The sequence below is a fragment of the Dendrobates tinctorius genome, unplaced genomic scaffold, assembly GCF_039654945.1.
Source record: "Dendrobates tinctorius isolate UK_male_01 unplaced genomic scaffold, ASM3965494v1 ptg000086l, whole genome shotgun sequence".
In the NCBI taxonomy this organism is placed as follows: Eukaryota; Metazoa; Chordata; class Amphibia; order Anura; family Dendrobatidae; genus Dendrobates; species Dendrobates tinctorius.
In genome coordinates, this window is record NW_027361754.1 from 24,443,747 (window position 1) to 24,471,579 (window position 27,833).

Below are 27,833 nucleotides of genomic sequence, written 5' to 3' on the forward strand. Positions count from 1 at the left end.
TAGATAGGATCTTATAGATGCGCCATTTCTGGGGTGTCTGGGGGCAGATTTTTGTAGCGGGGGGGGGCAAAAACAATGGTCCCTTTCATGCCTATTAAAATCTGCCCTCACTCACCTGCTTAACCTCTCTCGTTGACAAATTACAGCGGAAGCCCACGCATTTTTTTACAACGAATTAACCCCTTAAAATAACTACACCTCCCAGATTTTGCACACAAACCCTCATCTAATTATTAGTCAGGGACACATAAAAAAAACATGAAATGAAATGGTTTACTGAATGTAAACCATGTGTCATTTCAGGGTTGGGGAATGATTTGATAGAAGCCGGCAATTGAATTAGCGGCTATTCTGCTATGAAGAACTCTATGAAATATAAATATATATATATATATATATATATATATATATATATATGTTTGTCTCAATGACTTGTGTATATATATATATATATATATATATATATATGTATATATATATATATATACACTCACTGGCCACTTTATTAGGTACACCTGTCCAACTGTGTGTTAAGACTTAATTTCTAATCAGCCAATCACATGGCGGCAACTCAGTGCATTTAGGCATGTAGACATGGTCAAGACAATCTCCTGCAGTTCAAACCGAGCATCAGTATGGGGAAGAAAGGTGATTTGAGTGCCTTTGAACGTGGCATGATTGTTGGTGCCAGAAGGGCTGGTCTGAGTATTTCAGAAACTGCTGATCTACTGGGATTTTCACGCACAACCATCTCTAGGGTTTACAGAGAATGGTCCGAAAAAGAAAAAAAAATCCAGTGAGCGGCAGTTCTGTGGCCGGAAATGCCTTGTTGATGCCAGAGGTCAGAGGAGAATGGGCATACTGGTTCGAGCTGATAGAAAGGCAACAGTGACTCAAATTGCCACCCGTTACAACCAAGGTAGGCAGAAGAGCATCTCTGAACGCACAGTGCGTCGAACTTTGAGGCAGATGGGCTACAGCAGCAGAAGACCACACTGGGTACCACTCCTCTCAGCTAAGAACAGGCATCTGATGGCTACTTTCAGCAGGATAATGCGCCATGTCATAAAGCTCGATTCATCTCAGATTGGTTTCTTGAACATGACAATGAGTTCACTGTACTCAAATGGCCTCCTCAGTCACCAGATCTCAATCCAATAGAGCATCTTTGGGATGTGGTGGAACGGGAGATTCGCATCAGGGATGTGCAGCCGACAAATCTGCGCCAACTGTGTGATGCCATCATGTCAATATGGTCCAAAATCTCTGAGGAATGCTTCCAGCACCTTGTTGAATCTCTGCCACGAAGAATTGAGGCAGTTCTGAAGGCAAAAGGGGGTCCAACCCGTTACTAGCATGGTGTACCTAATAAAGTGGCCAGTGAGTGTATATGCATTCTATGTGTCTATATCTATTCTTTCGTTTCTGTTAGAAACCCTGTCATAGGGTTCCATTATATGTCCATTTTGCAAGCCGGCGAGAAAATCTCGGCATACGGATGCCATATGGATTACATACGGATGCTGACATGCGAAAAATACGCGACCACACCTTGCTTACGGATGACATACGGAGCACTATTTAGGAATCATTCATCCGTATTACGCATGTAAACTATGGACCGTATTTTGCGTCGGTTAGTGTGACCCCGGCTAAACAGCAAAACACAGCATAATAAGTGGCACATTGCTGTAATCATGGTCTCTGCCCCTACATCAAGCTGCTCTCGGATTACATTGCAAAAACTTGCAGACAGATTCCCTTTAAGTAGTGATGAGTGAAAGTGGTAAAACTCCAATTTGGCAGAATGTTGAAATGTGAACAAGAAATTTGATTTCATATCAAATTTATTAGATGTTATTCAAATGTGTCTTATTTTGCTCTGCTTTCTCTGTAAACCACAGCAAATAATAAATAGTGAGTTAAAAAAAATAGATTCACCTCTCCGCTCACCTGTCCTTCAGCCACCGGGGTCATCAGATGTCTCTCAACGGCTCCGGTGTTTTTTTTTTTTTTTTTCAGATGTGATGTTTATTATCTTCTTCCCGACCTTCCGTCTTCGTCAGCACTTCCAGCACCAACTAGGCCTCCGCAACACAGGTCATGACATCAAGGTGTCAGGAAACGTCGTAGGTGCTGACAAAGACTGAGGATGTGGAAAAGAGCATCCATGGAGACACCTGAAGAAAAAAAAGACACCAGTCCTGAAAGGAGAGATCAGACAATGCTGCTTGGATCAGTGGCAGAACGAAGGGATTTTTCCTGCAATGGGATATTAGGTGGGGAATACACAATGTCCAATGTCTCAAAACAGGAACAGAGAGGTTAGGATGGAGCTCTGGATTCATGAGTTTGGCAGGGAACGTTGTCTCCCCGTAAGAGCTTCTTTAAGCAGACATGTTCCAATGTTCTTAAGTCTAAATACTATTTAAATCTCCGCGAGTCTCATTCGACACAGCGCTCCTCAGTCACCTCACTTAATCTCTTTAATCTATATACGAGAACATAACAAAACACTTTTTTTCCATGGCTGCAAATCATTCTTTTGATACTCCATAAGCCTGTAATAAAAAGTGATACTTGTTCACTTCATCTTCATCCTTGAGCTTCATCCATTGCTTCGCTGCTCCCCATTCTCTGCCCATTAGATCGATATGAAAATTGTCTGATACAATCTGACCGTGTCCTTGACGACCGTGTCCCCAATAAGTGGAATGCTTCAGATTTCCAAATTTCGCATGCAAATAAACACAGAGAACTCCATGTGTGAAATGGAGTTTAATTGCTCGCCGTGTGCAAAGAATTCGTCTCGAGCGAGTGAGGATGGTATCGTTCTCTGTCAGGCGCATTGTACGAGATAGGGCATCTTGAAAACTCGCCTGCTAATCTCACAAGGGTCTCATTGGGGCTTGGAGTGGCCTGAGCCACGTCATGCCGAAAACAATTCAATAAGAAAATAGCACTGTGAATTAAATTAAAATCTTTCGTGGTAATTACCAGCTGGAAGAGATAGAGGAAAATACAGATGTAGTTATCAAAATATCTGCACAGAAAGACTTTGGCAGAAAGAAGAAAGCAGAACTTTCCGCGGGAGGGTTTTTGGGACTCATAGCTGATAGATATGGAGGTGGGAAGAATAGAAAACGTCTAACTTATTAATAAGCAATGAAAAAGATAAAATGTTATGTATGCTATCCCCAAGTGGAGGGGAGGTCCAACACTTAGCACCTTCACCGATCTGCTGAAATCTGGTGCTGCGGGACTAGAAATTATATTTGGACCTCACATCATTACACTGTGTAGTTGCCTTTCTCAGTACCCCAGCTCAGATCATATGCACTTAAATAGAAGCTGAGCTGCAGTACCAAGAATGGCCACTATGCAGTATATGGAGCTATGGCCACTATGAGTATGTGGTACACAAAATGAGAATGCTGGGTCTGGGGGAAAATGTGGGTAAATGGGTAAGTAACTGGCTTAGTGATAGAAAGCAGAGGGTGGTTATAAATGGTATATTCTCTAACTGGGTCGCTGTGACCAGTGGGGTACTGCAGGGGTCGGTGTTGGGACCTATTCTCTTCAACATATTTATTAACGATCTGGTAGAAGGTTTACACAGTAAAATATCGGTATTTGCAGATGACACAAAACTATGTAAAGCAGTCAGTACAAGAGAAGATAGTATTCTGCTACAAATGGATCTGGATAAGTTGGAAACTTGGGCCGAAAGGTGGCAGATGCGGTTTAGCAATGATAAATGTAATGTTATGCACATGGGAAGAAGGAATCAATATCACCATTACACACTGAATGGTAAACCACTGGGTAAATCTGACATGGAGAAAGACTTGGGGATCCTAGTTAATGATAAACTTACCTGGAGCAGCCAGTGCCAGGCAGCGGCTGCCAAGGCAAACAGGATCATGGATAAGTTGGAAACTTGGGCCGAAAGGTGGCAGATGCGGTTTAGCAATGATAAATGTAATGTTATACACATGGGAAGAAGGAATCAATATCACCATTACACACTGAATGGTAAACCACTGGGTAAATCTGACATGGAGAAAGACTTGGGGATCCTAGTTAATGATAAACTTACCTGGAGCAGCCAGTGCCAGGCAGCGGCTGCCAAGGCAAACAGGATCATGGATAAGTTGGAAACTTGGGCCGAAAGGTGGCAGATGCGGTTTAGCAATGATAAATGTAATGTTATACACATGGGAAGAAGGAATCAATATCACCATTACACACTGAATGGTAAACCACTGGGTAAATCTGACATGGAGAAAGACTTGGGGATCCTAGTTAATGATAAACTTACCTGGAGCAGCCAGTGCCAGGCAGCGGCTGCCAAGGCAAACAGGATCATGAGGTGCATTAAAAGAGGTCTGGATACACATGATGAGAGAATTATACTGCCTCTGTACAAATCCCTGGTTAGACCGCACATGGAGTACGGTGTACAGTTTTGGGCACCGGTGCTCAGGAAGGATATAATGGAACTAGAGTGAAACAAAGGAGGGCAACAAAATTAATAAATGGGGGGGACTACAATACTCAGAGAGATTAGCAAAATTAGGATTATTTAGTCTAGAAAAAAGACGACTGAGGGGCGATCTAATAACCATGTATAAGTATATAAGGGGAAAATACAAATATCTCTCCGAGGATCTGTTTATACCAAGGAAGGTGACGGTCACAAGGGGACATTCTCTACATAGAAGAGGATTCTTTACTGTTAGGGCAGTGAGAATCTGGAATTCCTTGCCTGAGGAGGTGGTGATGGTGAACTCATTCAAGGGGTTCAAGAGAGGCCTGGATGTCTTCCTGCAGCGTAACAATATTGTATCTTACAGTTACTAGGTTCTTTAGAAGGACGTAGATCTGGGGATTTATTCTGATGAAATATAGACTGAACTGGATAGACTAATGTCTTTTTTCGTCCTTGCTACCCATGCTACTATACTATGTTACTATGAGCTGCGTGGCTCTGGATATGTACTTTGCATAGCGGATGAATTTCTTACTCCTGGGTAAACACTTTAAGTTATAGTCAATGCAAGTAATAATTTCCAACTTATTCCAAATATCAAGTGAATGTTTTTAGACGTTTACCCAAAACTGCATCGGAAAGTGGTTTCTTTAGGGGTGGTCTTCTCTGCAGGGCTGGTGTTATGGGCAATTGTCCAGGCCCACCACTTCCTTGGGATACCCCAGCATCTACAGAAGGAGCTTCACAGATAATAGCATTATCAGTGAAGCTTCCGATGTGGAGACTGCTTAAAGAACTTAATGACATCATGATCATATGACCATGATGTCACCACAGATGACCATATACGTGCGTGCAACATAGAATGTTTGTGTCAGATACTGTGTGTGTGTACCATCCTCATTTATAAATCTTGGCATGATGAGAGCTCACAGTTGTAAACATCGCCCAGTGAGTGAGTAAAATGTAATTGATACTACAATTTTTTTTTTCCAGCACGTGGTACAGATGAAGGAATTTGCGGAAATTCAAATTCAGCAGATTCATTTGAATTTGGCTGGGAAATTCATATAGAATTTATTCTATTCTATCATTTAAAGATATTTATTATCATCTAAATTCTCTCTAGATCTCACAGCCTAATAAACATAAGGTTAAAAAATAAAATAGCGAACATGAGGAAAAAAATTCCAAAATTCAAAAAAAACATCATTTGTAAGGTAGACTCACCAAACCCTGACTGATGCACTGGTAGGATGCAGCAAAGCCCCAGTGATAAAGGCTGGGGCAGCACAGGTGCATTCCACTGATGAAGACGGCCAGTAACCCATCAAGGTCTGGCTGCCTAGTGGAAAAAATGCACACTAATAAGGCTTGCATAAGACATAAGTCACACTGATAAGTGTGATGCATAGTGTCTGAGCGGCCTATTAATGAAGCCCATAGTATTAGAAGGCGGGGCATAACAGAGAGGTAGGTTTTCAATTTAGGGCAGAAAATAACAAAAGCAATACATGCTGTGAAGTAAGTGAAGGAAGTTCCAGCACCTATATTGCTGGCAGAATGCTTGTTAAGGCTACTTGCACACTTGCGTTATGAGGCGCAGCGTTTGGCTGCCACTAAGCTCCACCCCCTGCCGCGCCCCCTCCGGTCAGCTCCCCCTTTGGGCGCATGACGCTGCATGCGACCTGCGTCCCCTATATTTAGCGTTGGGTACACTGGCCGTGTGCTGGTATGCTTTTGCGGGCTCATGCGCACCAAAATGCAACACTGTGTGTTTTTCGCACGTCGGCGCAGTGCCAAAAGGGCTCATGCGCCGGCAAAAACATACCAGTGCTTGGCCTGTGTACCCAACACTAAATATAGGGGACGCGGGTCGCATGCAGCGTCATGCGCCCATTGGAGGAGCTGACCGGAGGGGGCGTGGCAGGGGGCAGAGCTTAGCGGCGGCCATGCGCTGCTCTTCATAACGCAAGTGTGAAAGTAGCCTTAGAGGAGCTGCCCACTTAAAAACAGAATGAAAATTGCAGCAGTTCCTGTACTCATTAGTCTGGTATGTGCATCAATAGCAATTTTGACTTGTTTTGGAGACTGAGTACCGGAAAACCAGGCTCTTTTACAAGTTTTATGTGAAGGACAGGTATGCTTTAACTGAATGTAATTAGTTGCTGTTTTCTGGAGCAGATCCCCTCTTTACCTAATAGTGCATATGTATAATACATATTTTATACTAAAATGTGGTCTCTAAGGCATGATCTCAGTCTTTCCTAGAAAGTCTGAGCAATACATAGTTTAGTTTTATGCATCTAATTTTATAAAACGCCTTTTAGCATCTGCCAGGCAACTTTTTTCTTGCCAGTTCTCCCTGCAGATCTATCTAGTTTCTCTACAATTCTGCAGCACAGGAATAAAACAGACCACACGCTACATCCCAGCTGAAACACCAAGGATCAGGAGGGCTGGTCGGCTTCATAATGTGCCAATACACAAATGCCAATATAAGAATAAAGAGAAAAGAATGAAAAAGGAAGAGGAAAACAATGCAATAACATGCCCCAAAAGTGTTATGAAGTTAAAGAAGTACTCCCATCAAAATATATTGCAGTCATCATATTATACAGCACTGTGGACTTACAATTGCAGTGATGTAGAATTGTAGTCCTAATGATGCCTCATGCAGGGAAAAGAGACTTCCTATTTCTTCTTCGAGCTTAGAAGGATTCAGCTAGTCATCATGTGATATCATACACCTAATGGAAAAGAGAAGAATTTACTGGGTAGAAAGGCAAAATGAGCAATTGTGAGTACACAGTGCAATAGAATAAGATGAGTGATATGATAAGAAGATAAAAACCTTCATGGGAGGAGGAAGAGGAGTGCTTCTTCATTAGAGACAATAAATCTAGAAGCATACAAAGAGTTTATACAGTGCTTATAATGTGCTATAAGGATATGAAGTATTGTGGTCTGTATGAGGTTGGATAAAGGGAGCATCTGTGCAAGACTACCCTGCTGATGGATGTTTCTGGCACATATGTGTAGTGATGTGGGCTGTCTTACCCTATTCTTGCCCCTAAAGACAACAGACCCACTATGTGAATACCGGGCCTAGTCTTTTGATATCACGAGGTCTGTGGACATGGAGTTACATGAGGGGCAGGTGGCCAGTATCAGGTGTACTTCCGGAGTTGACAACGAATCCCTGAGGCTGATGGAGTCAGTGAGATTTTGGGTAGTCCAGAATGAATGGGTGGCATAACAGAATAGGAGTCATACTAAGGAGGAAGGAAGTCTGCATTGCTGTGCCATATCCCACCTGTATCCACCTGATGAACCTGGACTGTTTAGTAGAAGTTTGACTGTTGCAAAGAACTTGGGGTCCCTTACATTGTGTGCGGCGGCTCCTGAGGATGGAAACCTGAAGGAAGCGGAGACCTGTGGCCTACAAGTAAGTGTGATGCACCCCGCACCCTACAGCACACTAGGACCAGGACATCCCTTGTCTGTAAAGTGCAAGAGCCCAGCCGGACACCAGCTCGGTCGCAACTACCGCACTTGGCCACTTTACATATGTAAAGATCATTAAAAAGTCACCAACCTCTTTAATGTAGGGTTAGAGGACAGACTTATTTTTTTTTAAATTTCTCTGAATTGTTCATTCCAAAATTGAACTCACACATCTAAAATTACATTCAAGAAAGTTAGACATCTATACAGCGGCACTTTAATAGTGATCTAAAGCACTCTAATAGACTATATGGGGAATATATAAGCAAGCTTGGACCACTAAATAGCAGAGCCAGTTAATGCAAGACGAAAAGCAAATTCACTTTAAGTGGATTTATAATATGCAGGACAAGTTATTTCACTTTAAAGACCTTCACTGGGGTTAATAATGGTTATTGATGTGAGTGGGGTAAGTGCCTGCACTTTGTAATACATTATATATAGTTATTTGGTTCCTAAGAGCAGGTACTGGAGCTTTACACATTACTTTGTTTAATAGAAGATCAACGGAGAAGAAATACAGAAATCTATGGATACAATATGTTGTGTGAATTTAGACTTATTGTTTATTTTTATTATTGAAACTTCTGAGAATCTTTTAGTCCAAAACAATAGAGGAAAATATATGGATTTTTAAATAACTATTGGAACATGGATAAATAGATAGCAGGTGGAAAGAATTGAATCAAGTCTGCAACAATGTATCTAAGCTAAGATGTACCAACAGGAATCGGGACCTCTTCAGATCCTCAGAGTTGAAACATACCACTGCTCAAAAAAATAAACGGAACACTAAGATACCACATCGTAGATATCACTGAATGAAATATTGCAGCGGCAAATCTTTATTCATTACATAGTGGCATGCGTTGAGAACAAGAAAACATAAAAATGATCAATGTAAATCAAAATTGATATCCCATGGAGGTCTGGATTTGGAAGGATACGCAAAAACAAAGTGGAAAATCAAATTACAGGCTGATCCAACTTCAGTGGAAATGCATCAAGACAAGGAAATGATGCTCAGTAGTGTGTGTGGCCTTCACGTGCCTGTTTGACCTCCCTACGACACCTGGGCATGCTCCTGATGAGTCGGCAGATGTTGTCATGAGGGCTCCTCCCAGACCTGTACTAAAGCATCAACCAAGACCTGGAGAGTCTGTGGTGCAACGTGATGTTGGTGGATGGAGCAAGACATGATGTCCCAGATGTGTTCAATCGGATTCAGATTTTTGGAACAGGCGAGCCAGTCTATAGCTTCAATGCCTTCATCTTGCAGGAACTGCTGACACACTCCAGCCACATGAGGTCTGGCATTGTCTTGCATTAGGAAGAACCCAGGGCCAACTGCATCAGCATATGGTCTCACAAGGGGTCTGAGGATCTCATCTCGGTACCTAATTGCAGTCAGGCTACCTCTGGCAAGCACATGGAGGGCTGTGCGGCCCTCTAAAGAAATGCCACCCCACACCATTACTGACCCACTGCCAAACCGGTCATGCTGAACGATGTTGCAGGCAGCAGATCGCTCTCCACGGCGTCTCCAGACTCTGTCACGTCTGTCACATGTGCTCAGTGTGAACCTGCTTTCAACTGTGAAGAGCACAGGGCGCCAGTGGCAAATTTGCCAATCCTGGTGTTCTGTGGCAAATGCCAAGTGTCCTGCATGGTGTTGGGCTGTGAGCACAACCCCCATCTGTGGACGTCGTGCACTCAGATCATCCTCATGGAGTTGGTTTTTGTTTGTGCAGACACATGCACATTTGTGGCCTGCTGGAGGTCATTTTGCAGGGCTCTGGCAGTGCTCCTTCTGTTCCTCCTTGCACAAAGGGTGAGGTAGTGGTCCTGCTGCTGGGTTGTTGCCTTCCTACGGCCCCCTCCATGTCTCCTGGTGTACTGGCCTGTCTCCTGGTAGCGCCTCCAGCCTCTGGACACTATGCTGACAGACACAGCAAACCTTCTTGCCACAGCTCACATTGATGTGCCATCCTGGATGAGCTGCACTACCTGAGTCACTTGTGTGGGTTGTAGAGTCCCTCTCATGCTACCACGAGTGTGAAAGCACAACCAACATTCAAAAGTGACCAAAACATCAGCCAGAAAGCATTGGTACTGAGATGTGGTCTGTGGTCCCCACCTGCAGAACCACTCCTTTATTTAGTGTGTATTGATAATTGCCAATAATTCCCATCTGTTGTCTATTCCATTTGCACAACAGCATGTGAAATTGAACAATCAACTATACCCACTGGCGCTCCACCTTATAATGAAGGACTACTAAAATAGCTGCACGTGAAAACAGGCACTGTGCAAATCCTGTTACATAAATTACAAACAGAAATGCAAAATAAAATTCACTGCGCTTATACTCAAAAACCTAAAATGGATATATGCCAAAAAATCGTAATATGCCCCCTCTGTGAATGTGGTTGCATGGACTAGTGGTTGATGAAGAGGGACCGCGTCCTTCGAAACGCCCCCAGCTTCCTCCGCCTTGCAGTGTGTGGGCGGCGGTGTTTTGGCCGGAACCCGCCGTCAGCCTCTGCTTCTCCACGCTCCCCGCCCTTATCCCCCGCATGTCAGTCGGACGCCAGTAATCATCAGCACACTGGGAGTGTTTTCCTTCATTCCACACGGCGATACACTGCCTAACAGCGGAACTGAGCAACTTTGTTCTACAACCTCACAAGTAAGTGTCTAAGCTTACCGCTACCAGTTAACAGCGGTGAGGGGTTAATTTACACAGTACCTCTGCGGTATAACTATTGTCAATTACTGTCTGTTATTCAGTTTGCTGCTATTTGGCAGCAGCGGTGAGGGGTCAATATATAGAGTACCTTTATGGTACAACGATTTTTTGGCATATATCCATTTAGGTTTTTTGAGTAAAAGCGCAGTGAATTTTATTTTGGATTTCAGCATGTGAAATTGATTGTCAATCAGTGTTGCTTGTTAAGTGGACAGTTTGATTTCACAGAAGTTTGATTTACTTGGAGTTATATTCTGTTGTTTAAGTGCTCCCTTTATTTTTTTTGAGCAGTGTACATGCAAGTCCCAGTTGACATGTTTGCTGATAACTCACAGAAAAGTCAATGCTTTTTGGCTGCTGAATTTTGATCTACCCATCACTATGGTACAAAACAAGCTATAATATACAGTATATATATATTTATATATACATATATATATATATACTGCCATGGCCGGCTGCAGGTTTTTGAGGGCCCCTGGCGAAAGAGTCTCAGTGGGCCCCCCCTTTAACACCGGCCAAAAACGGACTTGTCTCCGTGTGGATCACACGGACACGCATGTGATCCACACGGACACTCGCTCTGTGGCAAAACATGTGAAGGAGGCTATTGATTAGTAGTGTGCGCATGAAAGAAAGAAGAGATAGAGAAAGAAAGAATAGAGAGAGAACAGAAAGAGAGAAAGAAAGAACAGAGAGAAAGAAAGAAAGAAAGAAAGAGGGGAAATAAAGAACAGAGAAAGAAAGAACAGAGAGAAAGAAAGGACGAACAGAGAGAGAAAGAAAGAAAGAACAGAGAGAAAGAAAGAACAGAGAGAAAGAAAGAGTGGAAAGAAAGAACAGAGAGAAAGAAAATAAGAAAAGAGAGAGAAAGAAACAGAGAGAGGAAAAGAACAGAGAGAAAGAGAAATAGGGTAAAGAAATAAAGAACAAAGAGAGAAAGAAAGAGGGGAAGAAAGATCAAAGAGAGAATGAAAGAGGGGAAAGAAAGAACAGAGAGAAAGAAAGAATGGACAGAAAAAAAGAACAGAGAGAGAGAGAAAGAAAGCAAGAGGGGAAAAAAGAACAGAGAGGGAGAGAGAAAGAAAGAGGGGAAAGAAAGAACGGAGAAAGAAAGAACAGAGAAAGAAAAAGAGTGGACAGAAAAAAAGAACAGGGAGAGAAAGAGAAAAAGGAGGGGAATGAAAGAAAACATAGAAGTAGAGAGAAAATGAAAGAGGGGAAAGAACAGAGAGAAAGAAAGAGGGGAAAGAAAGAAACGAGAAAGAAAGAGGGGAAATAAAGAAAGAGACAGAAAGAACAGAGAGAGAAAGAAAGAGAGAACAGACAGAGAGAGAGAAAGAACAGAGACAGAAAGAGGGGAAAGAAAGAACAGAGAGAGAGAGAAAGAAAGAACAGAGAGAGAGAAAAAAAAGATTAGAGAGAAAGAACAGAGAGAGAGAAAGAAACAAAGAAAGAAATATTCTATAAAGATACCATAGCAGCCTGGCTCCCATTGTAGTGCCCACCTGAGCCTCCTGGTGCAGGAGATATCATGATCCGCTCACATGGCCGACATCCCCGATTCCAAGGCGATCCCACTGTCCACTCTGTCAGAGGAGGACACCGTAATGGATCTGAAGCATTCCCTGAAGTGCCTCCATGGTTCCATCACAATATCCTCCCGAAATTACCTCATTTCTGGTCAGATTCCAGCACATCACTTCCGGTAGAACGTTACATGCGAGTTTTAAAGTGCTCCTTGGGGCTCCGAGGTGTACTCCTATGTCCGCGGAAAATGTAAGCTCCCGGCTGAGGCAGTCTCTCTCTCAAAATCGGAACTATCTTGCTGGATCTGGGATGGTTGGGACTCGGGAGGTATAAATGCTCCCCACCATACACCTTGTACACGCACGTCTCCGCTTTGTATGCCTCGCACACACACGTCTCCGCTCCATACACCTTGTACACCCCCAGCTCTGCTCCACTCCATAAACACACGGCTCAGCTCCGTACACACAGGGCTCCGTTCCGTACACCTCGTATACCCACGACTCCGCTCTGTACACCACGTACACATGCGGCTCCGCACACCTCATGCACACATGGCTCCGCACAGTACACTTTGTGCACACATGGCTCCGCTCCGTACATTTCGTACACACATGGCTCCGCACCATACACCTCGTACACACATGGCTTCTCTCCGTACACCTCGTACACACACGGCTCTGCTCTGGTACACCTCGTACACACATGGCTCCGCTCCGTACACCTCATACACACATGTCTCTGCTCCGGAACACCTCGTACACAGGCGTCTCTGCTCCTTACACCTCGTGCACACACGGCTCCACTCCTTACACCTCGTACACACACGGCTCCACTCTGTACACCTCGCACACACACAGCTCTGCTACATCCACCTTGTAAACCCCTCCTAACCCCACACAGAAACTTTACCTCATCCAGACCAGCACCATAATGACATGACCAGCACAGCAGAGTCCTGCAGCCACCCTGATCATGTGACCCCTGACTCCTCCCCTCCTGTGACCTCATCACGGTCCTGTGCCACACACAAGATTACTGCAGAAGCGATGATCATTGCTGGCTGTAAGGGGCTGCGTGGGTCCCTCGGGGAGGGCGCAGGATGGGGTTGGTACATGGGGGGCGTGGCGGCGCTGGCGGGTGTCCCAGAGAGTGTGAGTGGGCCCCCTGTCTCGCCAGGACCCCGGCACTTGCCCGGGTGCGCCGGGTGCTGACACCGGCTCTGTATACTGCTCAAAAAAATAAAGGGAACACTATTCCATTTGCAACAGACTGTTTGTGTTCCCTTTATTTCTTTGAGCAGTATATATATAGAGAGAGAAAGAGAGAGAGAGAGAGAGACAGGGAGGGAGAGAGAGGCCTTGTGGATGCATCAGTGGTTGTCAATTTAGAAGAATGTGAGGCAGAGACTTCTAAGGTCAGCTGTACGGGTATTTTTAGTGCTGATGGAGCTCCCGGGGCGCGAGGGAGCGTGCGCACGGTGATCAGGGCCGTGGGGTACTCGGTACCGGGCCCGTCGACGTCAATGGGGAACGATGTCACGGCGGCAACCCGGGCCGTGGCCCTGGGGCTTCCATTAAATAAAAATGATGAAAGGGGAAAAGTTGTTGGTGATGTGGTAAAATTGAAGATAAAGTTTGTAGATGATTAAATACGTGACGCCGCCTGTGGTATTCTGGTCAGAGGTGACCAGCGCTGCAGTGTTGTTCCCCTGAAACTGTTGATGTGGCGCAGCTGAGGTGAAAGTAGCTCTCCACAGGTAGAGCAATAGTCCCAGGGCAAAGATGTTAGATTAATAGTCAAAATGGCTGTGAACGTTGGGGTGCAGAGAAATGAGAGGAGGACACAGATAGGTGCAGTTTCTTTACCTTTTACTGGTAATTGGTTGCAATCCAGAGTACCACATACAGGTGATGGAAGGAGTCCGGCTTGCCTGGAGGCTTTCAGGGGATCCACCTTGCCAGGTGGGGATTTTGGAGCTTCCTTCTGCGCTTTGTGTGTGGGTCTCCGCTGTTTATAACTAAGCTGCAACCCTCAATTGCGTGATGATTTCACTAACCTGTACGGCTGTCTGCGTGAGCCTATTCCACGGGTACCGTCCTTTTCCCTGTCGGCCCCGGGCTCCTTATCCGCTGCTGTGCCCTCAGGTGTTCAATGTCGCACAGGAATTTACAATCCCCTGTACTTTCAGATTCAGCGGTCATGACATACAGCTCCTGACCACCATGACTCTGACATCCCCTTTTGCTCTATTAGCGCTTTGCACTGGGGGCTGCTATACGCAGTTTTTTAGCTTGCCCAGAGCCTCTCCATCACTGCTCGTGTCCATTCCCTCTTTACTGATCAGCTCCCTGTCTTGAACTGACTGGATCTTCCAGAAAGATCTTTTTACCTCACGTTTAACTGTCTTGTCATTTTCCTCACAGCTCACAGCTCCTCTCGTTTCCATGACAACCCCCTTAGCTAATTTCTAGCTGACTCACCAACCCCCTCTGTTGGCCAGAATTTATAAGGCAGCTCCCTTTTCCGACCTGCAGCAGGAATTGTGATTTAATCTATGTTACCTGGCATGGGGGTCCCCATCTGCCTCCAAGCATGACTTCACCTCATAGAGGGAGGCAATGTCACTGTGACAACCGGACTCTGCAGTCCATATTGGAGCTGGTCGAGTCCAGATATTCAGCCATCTTCAGAGCACCGCTCAAAAGCTCTTTTGGTAGGAACTTGTAAGTACTGAACTCCTTGCCTAGGAGACTGGTCTCCATTGATAGACTGCATGCAGAGGTAATGGTACGCACCTGCCCCGTATCTGTGTTTTCCTTCTCTCTTCCCAGTCCTCTGAAATTTGTTGTGTGCCATGTCAGGCTTTGCAGATGGCCCGGCTTGATCCCATTTGATCATCTACCTGGGCTTATATACAGTAAGGAATATCAAGACACACATCTGTGTCTTGGTATTAACACTACTAAGTGCTTTGGAGTCCTGTGTGCCTGAAGCCTAGAGGACCTCTGCTACCTGTTCCCAGGATCTCTGCTACTTGTCTGAGGTCTCCATAACCTCTGTTGCCTGTATGGGGTCTCTATGACCTCTGTTACCTGTTCCCTGTCTACTATCTGCCTGCGGTCTCCAGGATCTGTGCTACTTGTCTGAGGTCTCCATGACTTCTGCTACCTGTCTGTGGTCTCCATGACCTCTACTACCTGTTCCCGTTCTACTATCTGCCTGCTGTCTCCAAGATCTTTGCTACTTGTCTGAGGTCTCCATAACCTCTGCTACCTGTATGCGGTCTCCATGACCTCTGTTACATTTTCCCGGTCTACTATCTGCCTGCGGTCTCCAGGATCTGTGCTACTTGTCTGAGGTCTCCATGACCTCTGCTACTTGTTCCCGGTCTACTATCTGCCTGCGGTCTCCAGGATCTCTGCCACTTGTCTGAAGTCTCCATAAACCCTGCTACCTCTCTGCGGTCTCCATGACCTCTGCTACTCATCTGAGTACTCCAGGACCTTTGATACATGTCTGCAGTCTCCAGGATCCTTGCTACCCCCTTCCCAGTCTCCTATATGCCTGTCATCTCCACTACCTCTACTACCTGTTTCCCGCATGCCTCATCTGCCTGCTGCACCGACCCCTGTGGCCCATGTGCCCACTGGGATCTTTTGCATATTAAGCTTAAAGCACCTTACCAATCTAATCACCACTAGGAATTAGGAGGAAGAATTTACCCTTTGTCAGCAGATCGATTGGTTCAAGCCAAATGTTTTTTTTCACCTTCCTATGGATCAGTATGCAGGAGCATACTTATAAAGTTCCTCCCTAATCATTCCCTCCATCTACATCGGCTCGCTTGGTTGAGCTTGATGGACTTTTTTTCAACTGCAATAGCAATTTAAGTTTGTAAGATATTATATAAAATTTGCTACATGCCTTCCTTCATTGATGCCATTTTTGGGGGGACGGGGGCATATTTCTTATTCATTTTAAATGTTGGAGGGCACTGGAGGACACAGACTGAAGAGGCTCCTGTGCAAACTGACATGTGACCACTGTAGCAAATCAGCAATCAACACGTCAATGAAGCCAGTGATTGATTAGCTTTAGTAGTCTTATGAAAGTCATTGTTTATAGAGGAGGCAAAGAGACTGGTGGGGTCCCCAGACACTGCTCTTTGAAGGATGGCGGAGGATCGTTGGGTGGACAATGTACACTTTATTCTTTATTTAGACAATGCTTGGCCACTTTTAAACTTCAATTCTCTGCACACTTAGAAAACGATGTAAATATTTCTGAAATCTATGAGGTTTCCCAAGATTTACTACCTATGAGATCATTTAAATGACCATATGAGTAGATTTGGGATTTACAGAGATTGTCCACTACTCTTACATTAGTGCCCTAACCTTACGATAGGGCATCAATGTCTGATCAGTTGGGGTCCGGCACTCGGCACCCCGACGATCAGCTATTATCGGTGCAAGCAGCGGCAGCTGCCGGAGAGAAGTACTATATTGCGGAGCTTCTACTTGTAGTAGCATAAGGCATCAATGGAAAAGTAGTGGATAACCCCTTTAACTTTTTGAATTTAGCACTTCCCTGTCAAGTTTTCATAGATACATAAAACTAGACCAAGTAATAACTGGACACTTGCAGGTAGAAATTAGAACTATAGTAGGAAGTCCCATCAGGGGAACATTCAACACAGGATTTTCCAGATTTTTTTTATGGTAAGTTATCATAGGGGAAAAATGACATATTACTGCAAATGAGATTTTTTTCCCATTGACTCTGAAAGCTTGTATTGTTATATTGCACTGATAGAAGGCACATCACAAGGGTTATAAAATGCAGTGATCCGGACTGGGAATGTCAGCAGTCGTTCAGACCTGGTCCTCATTAACTCATTACAGATTCAATTTGACAAGAAGTATCAAAGCTTTTCATAGTATGTGATGGTTTAAGAGAATAAGGGTCTTAAAATAATTGGATGCTGACATCATAATAGTCAATGATGACTCACGGCGGCAGCGAAAGACATTAATCCAGCATTGTGGGGAAAGTACATTCAGCTGTAATACAGTTAATGGGAGCGTAATTAACAGCAACGATAGAAAAAAAGAGGGTCAAGTTCACATGATGTTACAGTAATTACATAATGGACACTTCTACTGCTACAGAGGATTTTTCCAGGATGATACCTGAGCAGGATATACTATCTGGCACTGTGCTGTACACATCGTCCTGCCATCCAGAACATTACCCACCTGCACTGTGATATATGGGAAGCAAGAGAAACATCTAGAACATCCATAAAATGTGGATCCCATTGCGGTGTCAATAATCCAACACCTGCATGACCAGGTTACTTGAAAAATGTCTGTTTTTCTAAGTTATGGAAACAAAATAAAGTGAATATAGTTTGTAGCTTTCCCCAGAAGAGCTGCAAAAGTCCCTTATTTGATAAAAAAAAAATAGATTCTGCAATAGTAAAAATTTGCTGTGTATTTTTTATTGCGCAAATGCTTTGCAAAGGAGGAAATTTAATTTTGCCGTAAATTTAATTTTCTACGGTAAATTTAATACATTTCTGCAAAAAAAAACTGCAGTGAAAATCCTCAGAATACAGGATGCATATGTAAGTGTGTATTGTCGACAGATCACGAAGTAGCTAATGTGGGCTATGATGTGTGTGACCTACTGCAACGTGCTCTGTGCAACCTCTTTTTTTCCCAAAGATGAACGGTTATAATCTTTGTAAAGTAACCATCTAACAGACAGATAAGCACCATAACTGTCAAGCTCTGAGCCTCATAGTAGTGTGAACTGCTAAGCGCCACTAAAAAGTGATGTTTAACTGTTGCACAACTGTCCCAAGTTTGCAGGCTCTGCTTTCTTTACCTTGGCCCACTGCCCTCTGTTATGCTCCACATAGAGTTTTGTGGATTGCCCTGTGTGGCTCATTTATATAACCTCCATAATACTATTTAAGGTCCACTAGGACACACACCTGAGTCTTAGAATTGGGACTCTAGACTTCTGTTTCGTGTGCTTCACCTTCTTTGCTTGCTGTGCTTCAACATGCTTCAATCCCTGCTGGGTTCCACTTCATCTGTCCTGCTGCTCCTGAGGTTCCTGAGTGTGCCAAGTCCTCGCTTCCCATGTGCCTTCCTGCCAGCTGCATCAAAGCTTGGTGTCCATGTGTCCACCCAAACCTGTAGCTTAGAGGTTTCACTGCACCAGGTGAGCCTAAACAGGAACTAGCAAGAATATTACAAATATTTTCCTTCCAAATTCATTTTGACAAAAACTTTTCCTAACGTTAACCTTGATGTGTAAGTATCAATCATCCTTCGGTGGGACACCATTTTTGGGTCAAAGATTATATCAACATTTTGACCCTCCAAACCTGAGCTATACACCTTTATATATTGATCTTATACAGTGGGTTAAAATGTATGGTTGTGATGGGACAACATAAGAAATAAAACACATTCAGTCACAATATATACTGTTTTCTTTAGCCTGTCTCCAAAACAAAAAAACAGAACACCCACCACTAGAGTTGAGCAAAAATATTTTCGTTGCCCTTTTCTGGCATCCAGTCTGGCCCTCAGTCGTAACTGGACCAGGCAGTCTTCACTTTTGTGTCTCCTAGGCATTGTCATTACAAGACCTATTAAGCACAAGAAGATATCAGGATACCAACCGCACAAGCAAAGACTAACTTTATCAGGGAGCAACAGAGGACCAAACTGAATGCAGGACAAGGGCAGTTCAAACGTTTTTGCTTAACTCTGCCCAGTTCTGAGTTTACATCTTAGGATCCTAAATGTAAGCTCTTAAAGCTTTTCATACACATTAGATTAATATATGCTGAACCATTTGATTTTATTGGGACCGGCTGATCATCTAATACAGTGGTCTCCAACCTTGGTGACCTGGAGAGCAACATTCAGCTCTGTGAGATTCTCATTAGCAACATTTAGTTCTTTTCCCCATCACAGTTGCGAAAAGCAGATTTCCCATTACCAGTATAATGACAGCTAAAGTTTATCCACAGAAATCACACTAAGGCAATATACCAAGTGTCACGGCAGTAACTCATGCCTCCTCAGTGTCGTCCTACTCACCATGGTCACTGTGTGGCATCACCTTTTGTCAAGATGCCTCTTTGAGTTGCCTTTTGCAGCACACCTCTGCACTGCTACATCAGCATGTAGCTTCCACTTGGCCTTAGGGTGACTGGCTGGTCTCTACAGGAATTTAAGGCAGGTGTGTCCTGCAGAGATTAGGTTCCCTGGCCTACCCCGTGCCAGCAGGGTCGATATTAGGCAGTTCATAACACCACTCTTTGACTGAACATTGCATCTTAGTTAGTTCATCTGCTAGTGTCTTGTTGATGTCTTTGTATTCTCCCATTATCTATCTAGCTTGCATACCCAGCCTGTCTGACCTTTCTGCTCAGCTCCTGACCTTGGCTTTGCACTCTGTTCCTGTGCTACCTGCCCCGACCTCGAACCTTCTGACCACTCCTCTGTCTCACCCTCCTGTACATTGTACCTGCACCTCCGATTCTCCAGTCAGCTACTGCAGTCCCGGTGAATGCCCTGGGGTCTTACGTGGTGTCTACTGGCAGCCTAGCCTATCCTCAGATTTGAGACCCTAGTGAAGACCCGGTAGACACTTAGTCATGCCCTCTAGGGTAATCCTGGCATGTGATGCATTGGGTCTACATCCACCATCATTACACCAAGATCCAAGGATCCTCAAAATACCACCATTCAGTATTCTTCCATCCAAACTGCCATCACACTTGCATCCAGCTTCAAACAACTCCTCTGACAGGTTGTTTCAGCCTACCTGCAGTTTACCGTACTTAAATTATCTCTAAACCTTCAAGGCAAGTATATCCACATTCAGTTCTGGTCTTCTGTGTGAGGCTACTCGCAAAGTCACCATCTGGAGACCTGCTCTTAATAGCTGTTTGCTGGACCTGGTGCTAATGCACCAAACTTGCAGACAACCACGAGTCACACATCACGGGCCCACGATCCCCATGTGACTCCTGAGATACAGGTTGGGAACCCCTGATCTAATGTGTTTGAGGGCCTACTGACATTGCCCCAATGGCAGTTGTTGAGACAGAAGGATCTATAGTTAGATATTTCCCTCTTGCCATGCAGAATACTTCCACATTTGGTCAAATTTTGCATTCAGGAAGTTGAATGACGGAATGAATGTGAGCCAAATGAGCTAGCCAACAGCAATCCATTGCAAATGGCCAGCATGAGATTCTGCTTATCAAGTTGGCCAAATCTCAAGCCACACATGGCTTAATAAATAAAGCCAAATAGTGTGGTGTAGTTTTGCCACCTTTCATTGTCCTCTTCCACTCTCACATGTATACTCATAAAATACTTATAAATGCATACTTCTCAATTTTTCTGATGGAGATAGCCATTTCCTCAGTCCTATGAGGGTTAAGCTCCACCAGCACTCCTTCCACACTGTGCATTTTGGGCCCCTTGTTATTGTTATTAGTGGGGGTCTCATCAATGGGATCTTCTGGAATAATACAATTATTACCTATCGTATTTCGTGGGCAAGCCCCTTTTTCGGTCAATTCAGACTTTTACCTAGGATTATTAAGCTTCAGAGATATATTCCTTACAATCTTAATCAAACAATTAGATATTCTCCTTTACAGAATAGTAGGAGAATTGTGCACAGTTCAGTGCTTTACATACAGAAATGGCAAAGGGGTTAAAAGCAAATATTATAATGCAGCTAAGAGGAAATGATTTGAGGCACAGGTAATGGGTTGAGGTTCGGAGAGCTGACATTCAGAAATGCAGAGTTGCAAGGTATAAACAAGGCTCCTCTGGGGATGATTGAGTGTTGCTGTGTTTATGTAGCCTCAAACTTCTCAAATCTGCTGCTGGCATTTACTAATGATTGGTCTGATCCACCCTGATCTCTCCTGGGTACATAGACGTAGAGTTTTAATACAAACACAAAACAGGGAATACAACTCAGCCGAGAAACGGCTCAGAAGAGGTTGTTGTGATTGTCACACACATTAACAAAAGCCACCTCTCTAGAATGTCACAGCTGCCACCGTCATAAAATCCACTTCAGAGACAAGTTTTTTCTCTCTATTAATAGAGGGAGTGGAGTGTTTTACACAAGTAAGATGGAAGAACAGCAAGGGAAGGGGCCGCATGCAACTTTGAAAATTGAAATAGATATTACATTTTGAGGGCGAAACAGATAAAAGATAGGTAAGGATCTGTACAGGTCTACTGGAAAATGAGAGAATAAAGATGTCTATAAGTTTATACTTTTTTTTACTCCCTCTTAATTCCGTCAAGTAAAGTTTGGATGGAAACCATACATTGGCCATTGAAAAACTATGTTAAAAGTTGTATACTGCGCAATATGGCAAAGGAAGAATTGGTTCCAGCTGCGTATAAAATCCTTTTCTTCTTTATTGAAAAAACGTATTAAAATGCAAAAATAGCTTATGCGCTCTCCACAGGTGCCATAACAGACAGAGGCTACGCGTTTCGACCTTGTCGGTCTTTATGCTGATGACACACAACTATATACGTCATTCCCCGACCTTATCCCCGCTGTATTAAAGAACTCCAGTGACTGTCTATCCGCAGTCTCCAACATCATGTCCGCTCTGTATCTGAAACTCAGCCTCTCTAAAACTGAACTTCTTCTGCTCCCGCCATCTACTAACCTCCCTAAATCTGACTTTTCCCTCTCCGTGGGTAGCACCACAATAACACTCCGGCAGCAGGTGCGCTGTCTGGGTGTTATGTTTGACACCAATCTCTCCTTCACATCCCATATACAATCTCTTGCCCGCTCTTGCCACTTACACCTAAAGAACATCTCTAGAATCTGCCCGTTTCTCACCATGGAAACAACAAAAACCCTCACTGTAGAATTGATCCACTCCCGCCTGGATTACTGCAACGCTCTATTAATTGGCCTCCCCATTACTTGACTATCCCCTCTCCAGTCCATACTTAATGCAGTGGCCAGGATGGTCCATCTGGCTAATTGGTACTCGGACACGTCCACTCTTTGCCAGTCCTTACATTGGCTGCCCATTCATTAGAGGATCCAATTCAAAGTACTTGTCCTCACCCACAAAGCTCTCCAGAGTGCAGCACCCCCCTACATCTCCTCCCTTATTTCTGTCTATCAGCCTAACCGACCGCTGCGCTCTGCAAACGACTTTCGACTAACCTCTGCACTAATCCGTACTTCCCACTCCCGAATCCAAGACTTCTCCCGCGCTGCGCCAATCCTCTGGAATGCTCTACCCCAAGAAATTAGGACTATCCACAATTTGCATAGTTTCAGGCGCTCCCTGAAAACACATTTGTTCAGAGCGGCCTATCACGTTCACTAATCACAGTCATTCTATGTGTAATGTGTAAGTGTGCATATGTAGCCCATTCACTATCTCCATCCATCCCTGACTCCCTCAAGATGGCTGGACCATCATTGTAAATACACACCTGTACTTTGTATCTTCCCCACCTCATTGTAGATTGTAAGCTCTCACGAGCAGGGTCATCCCGGGGACTAAAGCAGTTACAAGGTATCCACACTGTGCTCGTATCTTTGTTTATATTTATCACTTTATTTATATAATAAGTGTGGATTCACTTTATTATTGTTGCACATCACACTTTATTTGTGGTTATATATTTATTGCCAATCTGCTTTGCACTTTATTTGTGGTCATATCTATTTTGCCTCTTGCACAGGTTTTTGACTGCATTTTATATGATATTATGTATTTATTTTTGCTGTTTTGCACAAAGATGTTATATTAGCTCTAGCACTATTTATTTTTAGCATCGTGTGATATTGTCCTAAATATATAATATCAGTGATTACTACTGTCCCCTGGTTGTGCCTTTTTCTTGGCATTGGCCTCCCCTTATTATCATTATTTTATTTATATATATATATATATATATATATATATATTTTATTGGATATCTAATTAAAATAAATAATTTTATTATTGGACATATTTTCGTTTTTTTCATTTGCTTTATCTTAATATCCGGGTTGTCCCTTTTACTTCCATGTGTGCGGTATCATAATTACAAGGTGAATTAATTATATATTGCACTTTTCCTTGAGTTATTTTCTCCCCCTCCTCATTGTAGATTGTAAGTTCTCATGAGCAGGGTCATCTTATTTTGCTTTAATTACTGTATTGTTAACGTTTTTACTTATGACTTATGTTTAGAACTGTTAAACTGTAAAGCGCTGCGGAATATGTTGGCGCTATATAAATAAAGATTATTATTTAGCCGCTCAATGTTAACCCCTTTCTGCCATCGGACTGAATAGTACGTCCGATGGCAGTGTGAGGGGGTGAAACACAGGAAGATCCGGGGGGGTTGCCTCCTCTGCTCTGTGTCCGGAGCCATTGAGCAGCACAGCAGGTTCACCGGGGGACATACAAAAGGTCCGGGGCAGGAAGGAAGCTGGGCTGAGAGCAGGAAAAGTGCGCGCATAGTGGTCAGAGCAGCCTGGGCAGCAGTCAGGACAAGACGCAGACACAGACTGCGGGAGAGAGCTCTCTTTCAGAAGGCAAAGACCGGGGCACAGCACAGAGAGACTGCAGCCCGTGACTACGTGGAGGCAGAGTTTGCAGTGACAATTGAGTTGTATCCTGACCCCTGTGCAGAGACTGTGGCCCGTGTGGAGATGGTGGCCCATGCAGAGACAGTGCCCCGTACAAAGGCAGTGACCCGTACAGAGGTAGTGACCCCCGTGTGCAACCCCGGTGCACGCGGTGTCAGTACAGAGCCCCTGATTCCTGTGGAGAGACTTGATTGCAGCCGGAGCTTCCTTTCCCCAGGAGACTCTCGCAGTAGCCCCTGAGACCCCGGTAGGGGATGGCAAAAGACCACATAGTTCACAGAGACTATAGACGACAAGTGCCGCTGGTGATCGGCGCCAACGTGGGAGAAGTTCGACCCTTCAAGCAAGTCCCCCCTTCAGACTGATAAGTTCTTTCACTGAAAACATCATTTAATACCATTTAATACTGTTTATGCTTTTTGCCTGTTTTTGAGAACTTGTTTTCGTATCACCAGTACTCGCACTGTTATATTGCCAGTGTAAAATTCCTGTAAATAAACCCCCCTTTTAACTGTTGGTCCGTTTGTTCCATGGTGACATACCTAACACCTGTAGCTTATTACACTTGGCGTAGTCAGCAGGATGTCCCACGGTAGCGCAGAAGGAGTGGACTAAGCAGTTAGGGAAGCCCCCAGGACTAGCATCTCCCTGGGAGCCATGTTGAATAATTTGCCGAGGTTTACTGGGAACAATGTTATGTTGTGGAGCTGGACGGAGAGAATCCGGAGGCTACTGCAGATGCATCCCCTGGCACCAGACCTGGAGGCGGAGATTGCACTGATGGCCTTAGAGGGAGAGGCATGAGATTCTGTCATGCATAGGTCTCCCCGGGAGAGAGATACCCTGGACAAGGTGCTGCACATACTTGAGGAGACACATGGGGACCCCACTGACGTAGGGGAACTCCGCATGCGACTGTTTCACCGGGTACAAAGAGAGGGGGAGACCGCGACCCAGTTCATGAATGCCCTGCAAGAGCTCTATACGGCTATTAGATGGAAGGACGGTGTAGGCATAGGGCAAGTTGACGTGGTGCTCAGGGATCAGCTGGTGACAGGGCTGCGTGATGGAATGATGAAGCAGGCCATGCGAGAGCGCCTGCGGGTAAAGCCAGATATGACTTTGTCTGAAGTTGGCAGTGAGGCGCGCGCGTGAGCAAGAACAAGATGTGACAGGGCCAGTGAGGAAGGTGCGGAGTGGAGAGGCAACCACCCCCACAGACAGTAGCCCTTGATGGGTGGAGGATCTGAGAATGGAACTCAGGCAGTTCCGTGAAGAAATGGCGGCTTCCAGGAGAACTCAGGCAGAGGGACCTGGACCTCTGGTGCGAGACAGAGGGGCTGTCCCCGAAAAGAAGTTGAAGCTACCTGGAGGAGAAGCTCTCTTACGTGCTATACCTGTGGAGAGTCCGGCCACATTGCACGGTGGTGTCCCCGGCGAAGCCGACCATCCCCGCGCCAGCTGTTAAACTAGGTGGCTCCGAGCATGAGGGACACCACCCAGAGCGTGAAGAGCAGAGGAGGAGTAGTAAAAGTCCCGCCAGCTTTGTTTCCACGTGCCTCCTGGTCTGGGCCGAAATTAATGGAAGAGCAGTACGGTGTCTAGTAGACACCGGTTCACAAGTGACCACCATGCCGGAGGCGCTACGGCCCGAGTGGGGCCCAGTGATCAAACTTATGGCGGCCAATCACTTGCCCATCCCGGTCACAGGGGTGGTATGGATAAACATCTAAGTGTGCGGTAAAAATGTCGGCAGAAAAAGAGTAGTACTGGTGAATGGAGAGGCCGCTAAATGTCATACCGTGACTCTGGGCATGAATGTGTTAAAAGACCTCGGGAGCCTTATTTTCAACAAGTCCCCAGAACAGTTCATACAACAATGGAGCGACCATACCCCTCAGAGAAGAGTCAGCAATTGATACGAACTGCTCAGGTCCAGGAGACATGTGATGACGGGAAGGAACTCGGCAAAGTCATCGCACCTGCCTCTGTCAATAGAGTGTTGCCCCCTGGACAGACGGTACTACCCCTGCCTATACAAACTGGAATCTCGCTCGAAGGGGTGGAAGTTCAAATTGAGCCTAACAGAGCTGACTAGCTGCCATCAGGACTGTTGGTCGCGTGGTCGCTGGCCACTGTGCGGGATGGAACTGTCCTTGTGCGCTGCATAAATGTGGGGGAGACGGATGTCATCTTACCCCCTAGGAGCGAAGTGGCCCAAGTCCTGGGCCTCCCGGATGAGCTGGTTCCAACTGAGACAGTGCAGCTGACCACAAGGCCAGAAGACCCCTGGCTGGTAACCGTCAAAGCAGAGGCAGCTCCGGATCCCAGATTACTGCAGGAAGGACTCCGAATATTGGGATGCATGCGGGCAGAACTCTCAGAACTTAACCCACAGCAGGTCCCTCAGGTGGAAGCCTTGCTAGGGAAATATCAGGTGTTTGCCAAAGATGAAGATGACTTTGGATGCACCACGGCCATAACCCACGAGATACCCACTGGGGATGCGGCTCCGATCCGAGAACAGTACCGCCAAATACCTCCACAGATGTAACAGGAGGTGAAAGGAATGCTGTCACACATGCTGAAGAAGGGAGTTATTCGTGAAAGTCAGAGCCCGTGGGCTGCTCCCATAGTCTTGGTGAGGAAGAAGGACGGAACCTTACGGTTCTGTGTGGACTATCGCCGACTTAATGCCTGCACCGTGCGGGACTCATACCATTGCCCAGGATAGAAGAGTCCCTATCGGCATTGGGGAATGCCAGGTTCTTTTCCACTAGACTTGGCCAGCGGTTATTGGCATGTGCCCATGTCTGAGCAAGTTCGAGCCAAAACGGCTTTCATCCTCCCAATGGGACTGTACAAATTCGACTGGATGCCTTTTGGACTAGAAAATGCCCCTGGAACGTTTCAGCGACTCATGGAGACGTGTCTGGGGGACCTGAACTTCGAGGCCACTTTGATCTATTTGGACGATATTATCGTTTTTGCCCCCACCTTTGAGGAACACCTCCAGAGACTGGAGCAAGTACTGAGTCGACTACAGAAGTATGGGCTGAAGGTAAAACCCCAGAAGTGTCACCTCTTCCGGACTGAGATTGAATATGTGGGACACGTTGTCTCCGCTGAGGGTGTGAGGCCTTCCCCGGAGAAGATCGCTGCACTGCAAGAGTGGCCGACTCTAAAAGCTGTGAAAGATGTCCTTGCATTCCTGGGACTCACAAGATATTTCAGACGCTGCGTAAAGGACTTTACCCGCCTGGCAAATCCACTTCTGGAGTTGTTGAGAGGAGTGCCCTCCTGCGCAAAAAACAGGAACATACAGTGGGGGAAGCATCAGGAAGAAGCATTCCTAGCTCTGAAAAAGGCTTTGACGGAGGCCCCTATGCTGGCCTATGCAGACTTCACGCAGCCATTCATCTTGTAAACTGATGGAACCCTACAAGGGCTCGGGACAGTCCTCTCGCAGATGCTGGATGGAAAAAACTGTGTCGTAGCATATTCCAGTCGATCTTTGCATGACTCAGAAAAGAATCCAGAAAAATACAGTTCATTCAAGCTGGAGCTGTTGGCCCTGGTATGGGCAATGACAGAGAAGTTTGCGGAATATCTGGCAGGCTCAGAAGTTCATGTACGCACTGATAACAACCTGCTGGCTCACCTCGAGACCGCCAAGTTAGGGGCTCTGGAACAACGCTGGGTAGCCCGAATGGCCAAATTCCGGTACTGAATCTCATACAAACGAGGGCCTGAAAATGTTCATGCGGATGACCTCTCTCGAGTGAATTACCGCAAACCCACAGCCAACCAGGATGAAGAACGGGAGGATGTAGAAATTCTCGGTTTTGGAGCGACTGCCAGGACGGTGGCAGC

General features: G+C 45.2%; 1 long non-coding RNA gene across 2 annotated transcripts in view; it reads right to left on the minus strand.

Annotated features, from left to right (window-relative positions):
* Positions 1-1,949: 1,949 nt before the first annotated feature.
* Positions 1,950-27,833, minus strand: part of LOC141098055 (uncharacterized) — a 79,116-nt gene continuing 53,232 nt past the window's right edge. Inside the window, exons 1-3 of one of the 2 annotated variants that reach the window (XR_012234132.1) lie at positions 18,283-18,477; positions 7,128-7,242; positions 1,950-2,180 (exon numbers count right to left, since the gene is read on the minus strand). This is a non-coding gene — a long non-coding RNA (uncharacterized lncRNA). Of the gene's footprint in view, positions 2,181-7,127; positions 7,243-18,282; positions 18,478-27,833 lie in introns of those variants that run through there. The other variant, XR_012234131.1, reaches the window with a different exon arrangement.